We start from the raw sequence: 13370 nt of genomic DNA, 5'->3' as shown, positions 1-13370 counted from the left end.
ACTTTAAATTCGCGTTGGCGGCATTCTATGCACTAACCAAGAAATCTGGCGGCTACACTGAAGCAGGGTCAGTCCACTCTTACGGATAGCAAACCACACTACTCGGCAGCACATAGACCGACTCACTAGCACGACCGGTCATTTATTCGTTTTTAGCAATCAAACGTAGTCCATATAGGTAGGACTTTTATTCGCGCCCGAGAACACCACGTCTCTGCCCGCCGACACAGGCGTGAGAGTTCTTCCTATCCTTCCCGTCTTCGCGTCTAGCAATCGATTATGAAACGAACATTTCGACGATTTATGGGATCACCCTCGCCGATATGTCGAAGTCCATGAACTGGAGGAGAAGCAGAAGAGAAAGAGAAGAAAAGAAACCGGGACATGCGCGCATGTGAAGGGGATAGAAGTCGGGAGAGAAAGAAGAAGGCATATCCGGAAAGTAACACGTGCACGTGAGAACGATGAAAGGGGAAAGAAAATATGGACATAGAGTGTAGCTACACTTGACCAAAACCGGAGTACGAAAATCGATCTCGATTTTTCGATTCTGGAAGGGGGAAACCCGCACAGAAGCCCACACCCACGAGCCCAACTCATAGGTCCCACCCGAAAGGAATTAGAATAATGAACCTTGAGTATTTATTTCCGAGTATAGAAAAGATGGATGAAACAATGTAAAATGCACGAAGTTCGTTGTTTAATTGGAATTGCATAGAAAAGCTTTTGGAAAAATCTTAAAGAACGCATCCATTCGCAATGTGATACTTGCAGCGATGATCGGTCCCTCGATCACCTAATCTGAAACAGAAGAAGAATAAAAGAAAAGATAAAATTATAGGAAATATTAGAGAGATATTAAAAATTAAATATAAGAGCGAATATTAAAAAGTAAATAAAAGATTTATATGAAAGCAAAAATTAAAAATATAATGAAAACTAAATATAAATGCAAAAATTAAAAAGTTAATAAAAGTTAAATATAAAAGTAAAAGTTATATATAAAATTAAATGCGAAAAGATATTTTTATTTAACATATTTTCTGTAAACTTTGTTTCCTGTAAAAATTTAATTTCACGATGATTGGTCCCGCGATGATCGGTCCCTCGATCACCTAATCTGAAACAGAAGAAGAATAAAAGAAAAGATAAAATTATAGCAAATATTAAAGAGATATTAAAAATTAAATATAAGAGCGAAAATTAAAAAGTAAATAAAAGATTTATATGAAAGCAAAAATTAAAAATATAATGAAAACTAAATATAAATGCAAAAATTAAAAAGTTAATAAAAGTTAAATATAAAAGTAAAAATTATATATAAAATTAAATGCAAAAAGATATTTATATTTAACATATTTTCTGTAAACTTTGTTTCCTGTAAAAATTTAATTTCACGATGATTGGTCCCGCGATGATCGGTCCCTCGATCACCTAATCTGAAACAGAAGAAGAATAAAAGAAAAGATAAAATTATAGCAAATATTAAAGAGATATTAAAAATTAAATATAAGAGCGAAAATTAAAAAGTAAATAAAAGATTTATATCAAAGCAAAAATTAAAAATATAATGAAAACTATATATCAATGCAAAAATTAAAAAGTTAATAAAAGTAAATATAAAAGTAAAAATTATATATAAAATTAAATGCAAAAAGATATTTATATTTAACATATTTTCTGTAAACTTTGTTTCCTGTAAAAATTTAATTTCACGATGATTGGTCCCGCGATGATCGGTCCCTCGATGATCGTTCCCTCGATGATCTAACCTGAAACAGAAAAAGTATGAAACAGAATGAGAAAAAGTTACAAAAAAAAATGAGAAAAAAAAGGATAAACAGAAAAAAGGAAAGAGAAAGAAAAATTTGCGTATATACGCGTGAGAAAAATAGAATTCCGTACGATGGATGTGTGTCTCGAATTTCGGTTCAGTCTACGAAAATCAGAATATCATAATTGAATTCGATTTTTCTTTGGCGAAAGAACGAAACCCGCCTAAGGCCCACACCCGAGGGCCCCTCCCAAGGGTCCCACCCGAGAGAAGCTAAAATAATTAATCTCAAATGATTGTTTCAACTATTACATAGCTATGCGTTTCAATGAATAGAAATGACTGTGAATTTATTGCTGAATGTATCGAAGATGTTAGAAATAATGTAAACTATAATTTGGAATTACATAGAAAAGATTTTGGAAAATTCTTTGAAATATGCAGTCATTTGCTCGGTAATACTTGCATCCCATAAAATTTCGATGTATCTACAAGTATCACCGACCCAGGTCCCACCGCGTGGAGGTTGCTGCACTTTGGGACCCACGGGCTAACGGGGATTCTACTCTAAAATCCACGATCCGAGATGCCTTTCCGCTTCGGGAGCTTCGGGCTTCGCAGCAAACTGGAGATGTATAAAACCCCGCTTACAGAAAGCTCCACCGTCCACACCGTCGGCTTCAGACATCTCGAGACACGACCGGTCGTGTCTATCATTCGCTGTTTCAAAGATCAAAACGAAGTCCTCGGTAGGACTAAATCTCGCGATCGCGAACACCCACGCGCGTGCCGGCCGTCACGCGCGTGAGTGTTTTCCCTATCATTCGCGTACGGAAGCAAGGAGACATACCCTTCCTGCATATAATAAAGATTATATGCAGAGAGGTTCCTTTAACTTCCGTGTAAAAATCCCACGATGATAGATCCAGCGATCACCTAACTTGAAACAGAAAAAGAATAAAACAAAAAGAGATAATTATATGCAAAAAGCCGTTTACATATAAATATACATTTAAAATCAAAATACAATTAAAGAATAATATTAATAATTAATAAATAAATTAATGATTAAATAAAATAAAATAAAAAAAACAAATATACAATTAAAACTTCCCTGAAAAATTAATTTCACGATGATCGGTCCTTCGATGATCTAACCTGAAACAGAAAAAGAATAAAACAGAAAGAGATAATTATATGCAAAAATAATATACAATATTATATGGAAAAAGCCATTTATATATAAAAAATACATTTAAAATCAAAATACAATTAAATAATATTAATAATTAATAAATATATTAATGATTAAATAAAATAAAATAAAAAAAACAAATATACAATTAAAACTTCCCTGAAAAATTAATTTCACGATGATCGGTCCTTCGATGATCGGTTCTTCGATGATCTGATCTGAAACAGAAAAAGGTTAAAAGAAGATGAGGACAAGAAGAAAGAAAAAATAAGAGGAGACGAAAATAACAAGAGAAAAAGGAAAAAAGAAGCCGAGCATGGTTTTGTAAGTGCGTGTGAGAAAAATAGAATTCCGAACGATGAGTGTGCTTCTCGAAGAACGTTTCACTCGATGAAAATCAGAATACCATAAGTGTATTCGATTTTTCATTAGTGAAAGAACGAAACCCGCCTAAAGCCCACACCCGAGGGCCCCTCCCAAGGGTCCCACCCGAGAAAAGATAAAGTAATTAATCAACAATTTAATCAACAATTTAAAATAATTATTTAAACTATAATACGCAGCCATGCGCTGAGTAATACTGGAATCCTATTAGGTATCCTTCCTGTAAAAGTGAGCGGAGAATATGGTATATATTTAAATGTTCTTATTTCATTTGTATGTGCACCTTCGTTCAGTGCAATTTCGGTGTTTTCCGCAATTGCATTTTCTTATTCTGTGCACTTTTAGTTAGTGCACCTTCAGTGGTCCTCACAATTGCCATATTTTAAACGTTTCGAAATTATTACTTTAATATGAAACTTGATTTTATAAAAATAATATTACGAATTCAATTGAACTTTAGAAAAGAAAAATACACAAAAATTTGTTACTCGACTTTAATAATATCAATATATAAAGTACGTAAAAATTCTATTCGCGTACGCGTGGCAATGTGAGAAGGGAGACGGAATGTCACGTCGTTTCAGTTTCTGGAAATTACATTATTATTATTCTATAAGAGCATTTTGAGTGACAACATGGTAAAATTAAATTATGACTAAGAGCCATTTTCGAAGAGTTCTGTCGAAACTTCGAAAATAACTCAATAGTCTAATAGTTGCCCTCTTGAGCCACAAATTGTGGGGGCCTCTTCGGCACATAGCCTCTTCTTTGCTTCGTACCCTAACAACTACTATAGAACATTTGAACTATCGTCAACTATCGCTAAGAAACTAGAACTATCTCTTATTTTAAAACGTCGAAGAAAACTAACGAATCTAAAGCAACTCTAAACCAATCCTGAAACAAAAATCGAGAAAGCATCGGTAGAGAAACGAGAATTAATATATTAATTGCTGAAAATCCTAAGCTAAAAATTGATTAAGTTACTCTATGTTCTACGCGTTGCGATTTTACAAGTCTCTTTATCTTTTATCAACGATTCTACTCTACTTTATTCTTTCAAAAGCAATGACTCTATTGAGACTTTTCGTTTATTAATATAATTGATTAATCTTTATTTAAAAATGTAATGAAAAATCATTGGACGCTCCTTCTTACAAACAATTATTCTAATTACTAGAAAATAAATTATACAATTTCGTTTGTAATCCAGAGACTATCCATCGCGAATCGCTTCTTGCTTATTTATTATTAAAATTGGCGAATATCGCGATACATTACTATTTTCGCGAGAGAAAATTATTTAAAAATCCATTTAAACATTCAAAATTTCAAATAATTATAATTAACACGTTTAAACAAGAAGACTCTATCCTGATCTAATAAATAAAACGAAAAATAACGAACCATTCGCGAGTAAATCTCCGAAGAAATTTATTCGTGGTCACTCATTGCTCTTCTACTAATTAATTACAACCAATCACTCGTGCCGATTCGGACCTTTCGTCCTCGACATGATTGAGTGATCAGAGGGATTTCAAAATTAACTTACTACTTAAGAAGTTCTGCGGTGGCTCCAAAACACTGGACCGCGACTTAGGTCGAAATTGAGGGTGGATGATTTGTAGTTGGTTGAAAATGAGGTAGGTCGACATCGACGTTGGTCGAGATCCTCTTCATTGATGCACTGACTCTAATTCGCGGTAGTTATTTATTAACGAACGGTCACTGAATTTATTTCGCGAAATACTACTATCTTTTATATATACAGTCTGTGCGACTGTTAAAAAAGTAAAAAACTTGGCGAACAAACACTGACTCTAAGGACTGCATTGCGCGCAGTCTATGTAAAAACACTTATCGTTTAAATCGCGATACGCGAACGAATAAACACTGCCTCTACTTCGCGATAAATTTATTTTAGCGAAACTAACAATCGATTTCATCATTGCTATGCGCGCGATTGCAATGAGGTTCTGGAACAAAAATACAAACGAAATAATTAGTATCATTATTATAATGAAAACTATAAATAATTAAAGAAATATGTGATAGAGAAATATACTTACTTTAAGTCTTCGTTAATACATATTCGAATGACATCCGCGAAAATTTCTAAGTCCACTCGGGAGATAGATCTTCAAAGTCCTCCGGGAGTGTAAAAATTTCTAAGTCCATTCGTGGAGATAGATCTTCAAAGTCCTCCAGGAGTGTAAAAATTTCTAAGTCCACTTGGGAGATAGATTTTCAAAGTCCTCGGATAGTGCACAAATTTCTAAGTCCACACGTGACATCCGCGAAAATTTCTAAGTCCACTCGGGAGATAGATCTTCAAAGTCCTCCGGGAGTATAAATATTTCTAAGTCCACTCGGGAGATAGATCTTCAAAGTCCTCCAGGAGTGTAAAAATTTCTAAGTCCACTCGTGGAGATAGATCTTCAAAGTCCTCCAGGAGTGTAAAAATTTCTAAGTCCACTTGGGAGATAGATTTTCAAAGTCCTCGGATAGTGCACAAATTTCTAAGTCCACACGTGACATCCGCGAAAATTTCTAAGTCCATTCGGGAGATAGATCTTCAAAGTCCTCCAGGAGTGTAAAAATTTCTAAGTCCACTCGGGAGATAGATCTTCAAAGTCCTCCAGGAGTGTAAAAATTTCTAAGTCCACTTGGGAGATAGATCTTCAAAGTCCTCCAGGAGTGCAAAAATTTCTAAGTCCACTCGGGAGATAGATCTTCAAAGTCCTCCAGGAGTGTAAAAATTTCTAAGTCCACTTGGGAGATAGATCTTCAAAGTCCTCCAGGAGTGTGAAAATTTCTAAGTCCACTCGGGAGATAGATCTTCAAAGTCCTCCAGGAGTGTAAAAATTTCTAAGTCCACTCGTGGAGATAGATCTTCAAAGTCCTCCGGGAGTGTAAAAATTTCTAAGTCCATTCGTGGAGATAGATCTTCAAAGTCCTCCAGGAGTGTAAAAATTTCTAAGTCCACTTGGGAGATAGATTTTCAAAGTCCTCGGATAGTGCACAAATTTCTAAGTCCACACGTGACATCCGCGAAAATTTCTAAGTCCATTCGGGAGATAGATCTTCAAAGTCCTCCAGGAGTGTAAAAATTTCTAAGTCCACTTGGGAGATAGATCTTCAAAGTCCTCCAGGAGTGTAAAAATTTCTAAGTCCACTCGGGAGATAGATCTTCAAAGTCCTCCGGGAGTGTGAAAATTTCTAAGTCCACTCGTGGAGATAGATTTTCAAAGTCCTCGGATAGTGCACAAATTTCTAAGTCCACACGTGACATCCGCGAAAATTTCTAAGTCCACTCGGGAGATAGATCTTCAAAGTCCTCCAGGAGTGTAAAAATTTCTAAGTCCACTTGGGAGATAGATCTTCAAAGTCCTCCAGGAGTGCAAAAATTTCTAAGTCCACTCGGGAGATAGATCTTCAAAGTCCTCCAGGAGTGTAAAAATTTCTAAGTCCACTTGGGAGATAGATCTTCAAAGTCCTCCAGGAGTGTAAAAATTTCTAAGTCCACTCGGGAGATAGATCTTCAAAGTCCTCCAGGAGTGTGAAAATTTCTAAGTCCACTTGGGAGATAGATTATCAAAGTCCTTCGGGAGTACACAAATTTCTAAGTCCACACGTGGAGATAGATTTTCAAAGTACCAGAAAGTGCGAAATAGAAATCTGTAACAAAAGAGAGAGTATAGAATTTCGAAAATATGAGTAATATAACATTGTACTTGCATATACTCATCCTTAATACCCGCCCGAGTGGCATCCACGGAAATTTCTATGTTCCCTCGTCGAAGTCCAAAGCATAACTGAACTAGTAACTGTAAAAGTCGGTCGAAGGCCCCTCTTTGTTTATCTCTCTCGCAGCCGACTATCCCCACTTCGCACTTTAATCTAAAATCAAATAAACGCTATAGAATGTTGTAAGAATGAGAAATTCAGAAGTATGTTTTATTAACTATTCGTTAATACTTGCAGGAATGTCCTCCGCGGAATTCTCCAAGTTCCCTCGTCGAAGTCCAAAACACAACTGAACTAGTAACTGTAAAAGTCGGTCGAAGGCCCCTCTATGTTTATCTCTCTCGCAGCCGACTATCCCCACTTCGCACTTTAATCTAAAATCAAATAAACGCTATAGAATGTTGTAAGAATGAGAAATTCAGAAGTATGTTTTATTAACTATTCGTTAATACTTGCAGGAATGTCCTCCGCGAAATTCTCCAAGTTCCCTCGTCGAAGTCCAAAACACAACTGAACTAGTAACTGTAAAAGTCGGTCGAAGGCCCCTATTTGTTTATCTCTCTCGCAGCCGACTATCCCCACTTCGCACTTTAATCTAAAATCAAATAAACGCTATAGAATGTTGTAAGAATGAGAAATTCAGAAGTATGTTTTATTAACTATTCGTTAATACTTGCAGGAATGTCCTCCGCGAAATTCTCCAAGTTCCCTCGTCGAAGTCCAAAACACAACTGAACTAGTAACTGTAAAAGTCGGTCGAAGGCCCCTCTTTGTTTATCTCTCTCGCAGCCGACTATCCCCACTTCGCACTTTAATCTAAAATCAAATAAACGCTATAGAATGTTGTAAGAATGAGAAATTCAGAAGTATGTTTTATTAACTATTCGTTAATACTTGCAGGAATGTCCTCCGCGAAATTCTCCAAGTTCCCTCGTCGAAGTCCAAAACACAACTGAACTAGTAACTGTAAAAGTCGGTCGAAGGCCCCTCTTTGCTTATCTCTCTCGCAGCCGACTATCCCCACTTCGCACTTTAATCTAAAATCGAATAAACGCTATAAAATCTTGTAAGAATAAGAAATTCAGAAATATATTTTATTTACTATTCGTTAATACTTGCAGGAATGTCCTCCGCGGAATTCTCCAAGTTCCCTCGTCGAAGTCCAAAACACAACTGAACTAGTAACTGTAAAAGTCGGTCGAAGGCCCCTATTTGTTTATCTCTCTCGCAGCCGACTATCCCCACTTCGCACTTTAATCTAAAATCAAATAAACGCTATAGAATGTTGTAAGAATGAGAAATTCAGAAGTATGTTTTATTTACTATTCGTTAATACTTGCAGGAATGTCCTCCGCGAAATTCTCCAAGTTCCCTCGTCGAAGTCCAAAACACAACTGAACTAGTAACTGTAAAAGTCGGTCGAAGGCCCCTCTTTGCTTATCTCTCTCGCAGCCGACTATCCCCACTTCGCACTTTAATCTAAAATCGAATAAACGCTATAAAATCTTGTAAGAATAAGAAATTCAGAAATATATTTTATTTACTATTCGTTAATACTTGCAGGAATGTCCTCCGCGGAATTCTCCAAGTTCCCTCGTCGAAGTCCAAAACACAACTGAACTAGTAACTGTAAAAGTCGGTCGAAGGCCCCTATTTGTTTATCTCTCTCGCAGCCGACTATCCCCACTTCGCACTTTTATCTAAAATCAAATAAACGCTATAGAATGTTGTAAGAATGAGAAATTCAGAAGTATGTTTTATTTACTATTCGTTAATACTTGCAGGAATGTCCTCCGCGAAATTCTCCAAGTTCCCTCGTCGAAGTCCAAAACACAACTGAACTAGTAACTGTAAAAGTCGGTCGAAGGCCCCTCTTTGTTTATCTCTCTCGCAGCCGACTATCCCCACTTCGCACTTTAATCTAAAATCAAATAAACGCTATAGAATGTTGTAAGAATGAGAAATTCAGAAGTATGTTTTATTAACTATTCGTTAATACTTGCAGGAATGTCCTCCGCGAAATTCTCCAAGTTCCCTCGTCGAAGTCCAAAACACAACTGAACTAGTAACTGTAAAAATCGGTCGAAGGCCCCTCTTTGTTTATCTCTCTCGCAGCCGACTATCCCCACTTCGAACTTTAATCTAAAATCAAATAAACGCTATAGAATGTTGTAAGAATGAGAAATTCAGAAGTATGTTTTATTAACTATTCGTTAATACTTGCAGGAATGTCCTCCGCGAAATTCTCCAAGTTCCCTCGTCGAAGTCCAAAACACAACTGAACTAGTAACTGTGAAAGTCGGTCGAAGGCCCCTCTTTGTTTATCTCTCTCGCAGCCGACTATCCCCACTTCGCACTTTAATCTAAAATCAAATAAACGCTATAGAATGTTGTAAGAATGAGAAATTCAGAAGTATGTTTTATTAACTATTCGTTAATACTTGCAGGAATGTCCTCCGCGAAATTCTCCAAGTTCCCTCGTCGAAGTCCAAAACACAACTGAACTAGTAACTGTAAAAGTCGGTCGAAGGCCCCTCTTTGTTGTCCTCTCTCGCAGCCGACTATCCCCACTTCGAACTTTAATCTAAAATCAAATAAACGCTATAGAATGTTGTAAGAATGAGAAATTCAGAAGTATGTTTTATTAACTATTCGTTAATACTTGCAGGAATGTCCTCCGCGAAATTCTCCAAGTTCCCTCGTCGAAGTCCAAAACACAACTGAACTAGTAACTGTAAAAGTCGGTCGAAGGCCCCTCTTTGTTTATCTCTCTCGCAGCCGACTATCCCCACTTCGCACTTTAATCTAAAATCAAATAAACGCTATAGAATGTTGTAAGAATGAGAAATTCAGAAGTATGTTTTATTAACTATTCGTTAATACTTGCAGGAATGTCCTCCGCGAAATTCTCCAAGTTCCCTCGTCGAAGTCCAAAACACAACTGAACTAGTAACTGTAAAAGTCGGTCGAAGGCCCCTATTTGTTTATCTCTCTCGCAGCCGACTATCCCCACTTCGCACTTTTATCTAAAATCAAATAAACGCTATAGAATGTTGTAAGAATGAGAAATTCAGAAGTATGTTTTATTTACTATTCGTTAATACTTGCAGGAATGTCCTCCGCGAAATTCTCCAAGTTCCCTCGTCGAAGTCCAAAACACAACTGAACTAGTAACTGTAAAAGTCGGTCGAAGGCCCCTCTTTGTTTATCTCTCTCGCAGCCGACTATCCCCACTTCGCACTTTAATCTAAAATCAAATAAACGCTATAGAATGTTGTAAGAATGAGAAATTCAGAAGTATGTTTTATTAACTATTCGTTAATACTTGCAGGAATGTCCTCCGCGAAATTCTCCAAGTTCCCTCGTCGAAGTCCAAAACACAACTGAACTAGTAACTGTAAAAGTCGGTCGAAGGCCCCTATTTGTTTATCTCTCTCGCAGCCGACTATCCCCACTTCGCACTTTTATCTAAAATCAAATAAACGCTATAGAATGTTGTAAGAATGAGAAATTCAGAAGTATGTTTTATTTACTATTCGTTAATACTTGCAGGAATGTCCTCCGCGAAATTCTCCAAGTTCCCTCGTCGAAGTCCAAAACACAACTGAACTAGTAACTGTGAAAGTCGGTCGAAGGCCCCTCTTTGTTTATCTCTCTCGCAGCCGACTATCCCCACTTCGCACTTTAATCTAAAATCAAATAAACGCTATAGAATGTTGTAAGAATGAGAAATTCAGAAGTATGTTTTATTAACTATTCGTTAATACTTGCAGGAATGTCCTCCGCGAAATTCTCCAAGTTCCCTCGTCGAAGTCCAAAACACAACTGAACTAGTAACTGTAAAAGTCGGTCGAAGGCCCCTCTTTGTTGTCCTCTCTCGCAGGCGAGTATCCCCACTTCGCAATTTAAATCTAAAACAAAATAAATCGTATAGAAAATAAAAAAAATGTGTGGGAATAAATGTACATACATTAACTCTTCTCTATTACTTGTGGAGAACGCGTTCTGGGAAAATTGCGATGCGTACTCGTCGAAATTCGAAGCAAGACTGAACTAGTAGCTGTCGCTTATATTGTCGTCACGAGTGGAGAATATCCCCACTACTCCATTTTATTCTAAAACCGAACAAATCGTATAGAATATTGGAAGAATGAGCAATATAATTATGTACTTACATTGACTCTTCTCTATTACTTCCAAAGAATGCGTACTACAAGAACTGCGATGTGTACTCGTCGGAATTCGTAGCAAGACTGAACCATTAACTATTAAAATCGGTCGAACGCTCGACTTTGTTGTGGTCTCACGAAGCCCAGTATCCCCACTCCACAATTTCTTTCTAAAACGAAATAAATCGTATAGAATATTGAAAGAATGAGGGAATATAATTATGTACTTACAGATTCTTCTCTATTACTTCCAAAGAATGCGTACTACGGGAACTACGATGTGTAGTCGTCGGAATTCGTAGCAAGACTGAACCATTAATTGTTAAAATCGGTCGAACGCTCGACTTTGTTGTGGTCTCATGAAGCTCAGTATCCCCACTCCACAATTTAATTCCGAAACGAAATAAATCGTATAGCATATTGAAAAAATGAATGATATAATTACGTACTTGCATTGACTCTTCTCTATTACTTCCAAAGAATGCGTACTACAAGAACTGCGATGTGTACTCGTCGGAATTCGTAGCAAGACTGAACCATTAATTGTTAAAATCGGTCGAACGCTCGACTTTGTTGTGGTCTCACGAAGCCCAGTATCCCCACTCCACAATTTCATTCTAAAACGAAATAAATCGTATAGAATATTGAAAGAATGAGGGAATATAATTATGTACTTGCAGATTCTTCTCTATTACTTCCAAAGAATGCGTACTACGGGAATTACGATGTGCACTCGTCGGCATACAAAAGGAAACTAACAAAATAATAGTCAAAGTAAATAAAAGTCGTATAAGTTCGTATTACTCAAAGCGAAAATTTTTAAGTATTAAAATTATAAACTAGTTATTTTATTTCTCTCATGTATCGATCTTTGTAATGTTAAACAAATACAGTATTGTTTAAATATTAATCTTTTGTATTCTGCAAATATTAAAAACTGTTTAAATAAATGTAAAATTATCGAAAATATTAATTTCTGAGCTTCCGCCTTTGGAAAGATTCGATATTCGCTCGTCGGAATACAAAAGAAAACTAATTCGAAATTCTTATGTAGCTATATAGTAAATATGTACAAGCAAATAAAAAAGTATTGATTTGTGCTTACCTTCGCATTGAAAGAATTTTTCTAAAAGATTATGGATGCAGCGTATCAATTTACACAGGTTTGTAGATTCACAGTTTGGAGACAATGTTTTATACATTGGTTCCATGGATTTGTGTGAATGTGTCCAGTATCTGTGTGACAGCAAACGAGAGTGAATATTTTTGTCCGCATATTTTGCGATGAAATACAGATATTTTTGCAAAAAATGATATTGGTCGATGTGCTAATGCTTTTTAGAATTTATACAGATCAGTAATGTTCGAAAATCTAGACAAAATCCTGTTTTTTTCGTACCTTATTCAGAGGAATTTCTTCTTCGTTGCAGCTTTTTCTTCTTCCAAAGCGATTAGAACTTCTGGCTACCAACGAGTACATAATAAATACTCTCGAACAAAAATTATTTATGAATTAATATTTATAGATCAATCTATAAGCAAATATAATTAAATATCATTCTTTTCGAACATTTACAAGAGATATTGATCATAGAAAAGATAAATTCTTTGATTATCCCATTTATTAATTAATTATCTTTTAACACCCGAAGTAGAAGACAGAAGAAACCTATGTATATAATTACGCGGTATTTACGATTTGGAGGGAATCTACATATTTGGCGGGAATTTTATATACTTAATAGAAAGTAGTAAGACGTTTCATAACAATTTTTAATGATGTTTTTGCGATTGAATATTATATTTTGTGCTATAATAAAAATAAAATGTTAAGAAAAATTAATATATTTATTAATGCGTAATATTTCTAAAATGACATAATATATATGTACAACGCGAAGCTGCATCTTCACGGTGTAGATGACGCCATTGCTGCTTCAATTCGTATCAACCAAATACGTCTCCCCGTTACATGTAATTAGATTTTTTTCAACGTACACTTTATTACCATACACCAATCGATAGCTAAGTAAGCGATTTTCAAAAGGCCGCATTCTCAAATCGGAACATCGTTGCATTTAAAAGATATTCGCGAAAATAA

The sequence above is a fragment of the Vespula vulgaris genome, chromosome 9 (genome assembly GCF_905475345.1).
Source record: "Vespula vulgaris chromosome 9, iyVesVulg1.1, whole genome shotgun sequence".
In the NCBI taxonomy this organism is placed as follows: domain Eukaryota; kingdom Metazoa; phylum Arthropoda; class Insecta; order Hymenoptera; family Vespidae; genus Vespula; species Vespula vulgaris.
The sequence above is the reverse complement of the archived record's forward strand: the minus strand, read 5'-3'. Positions refer to the sequence as shown.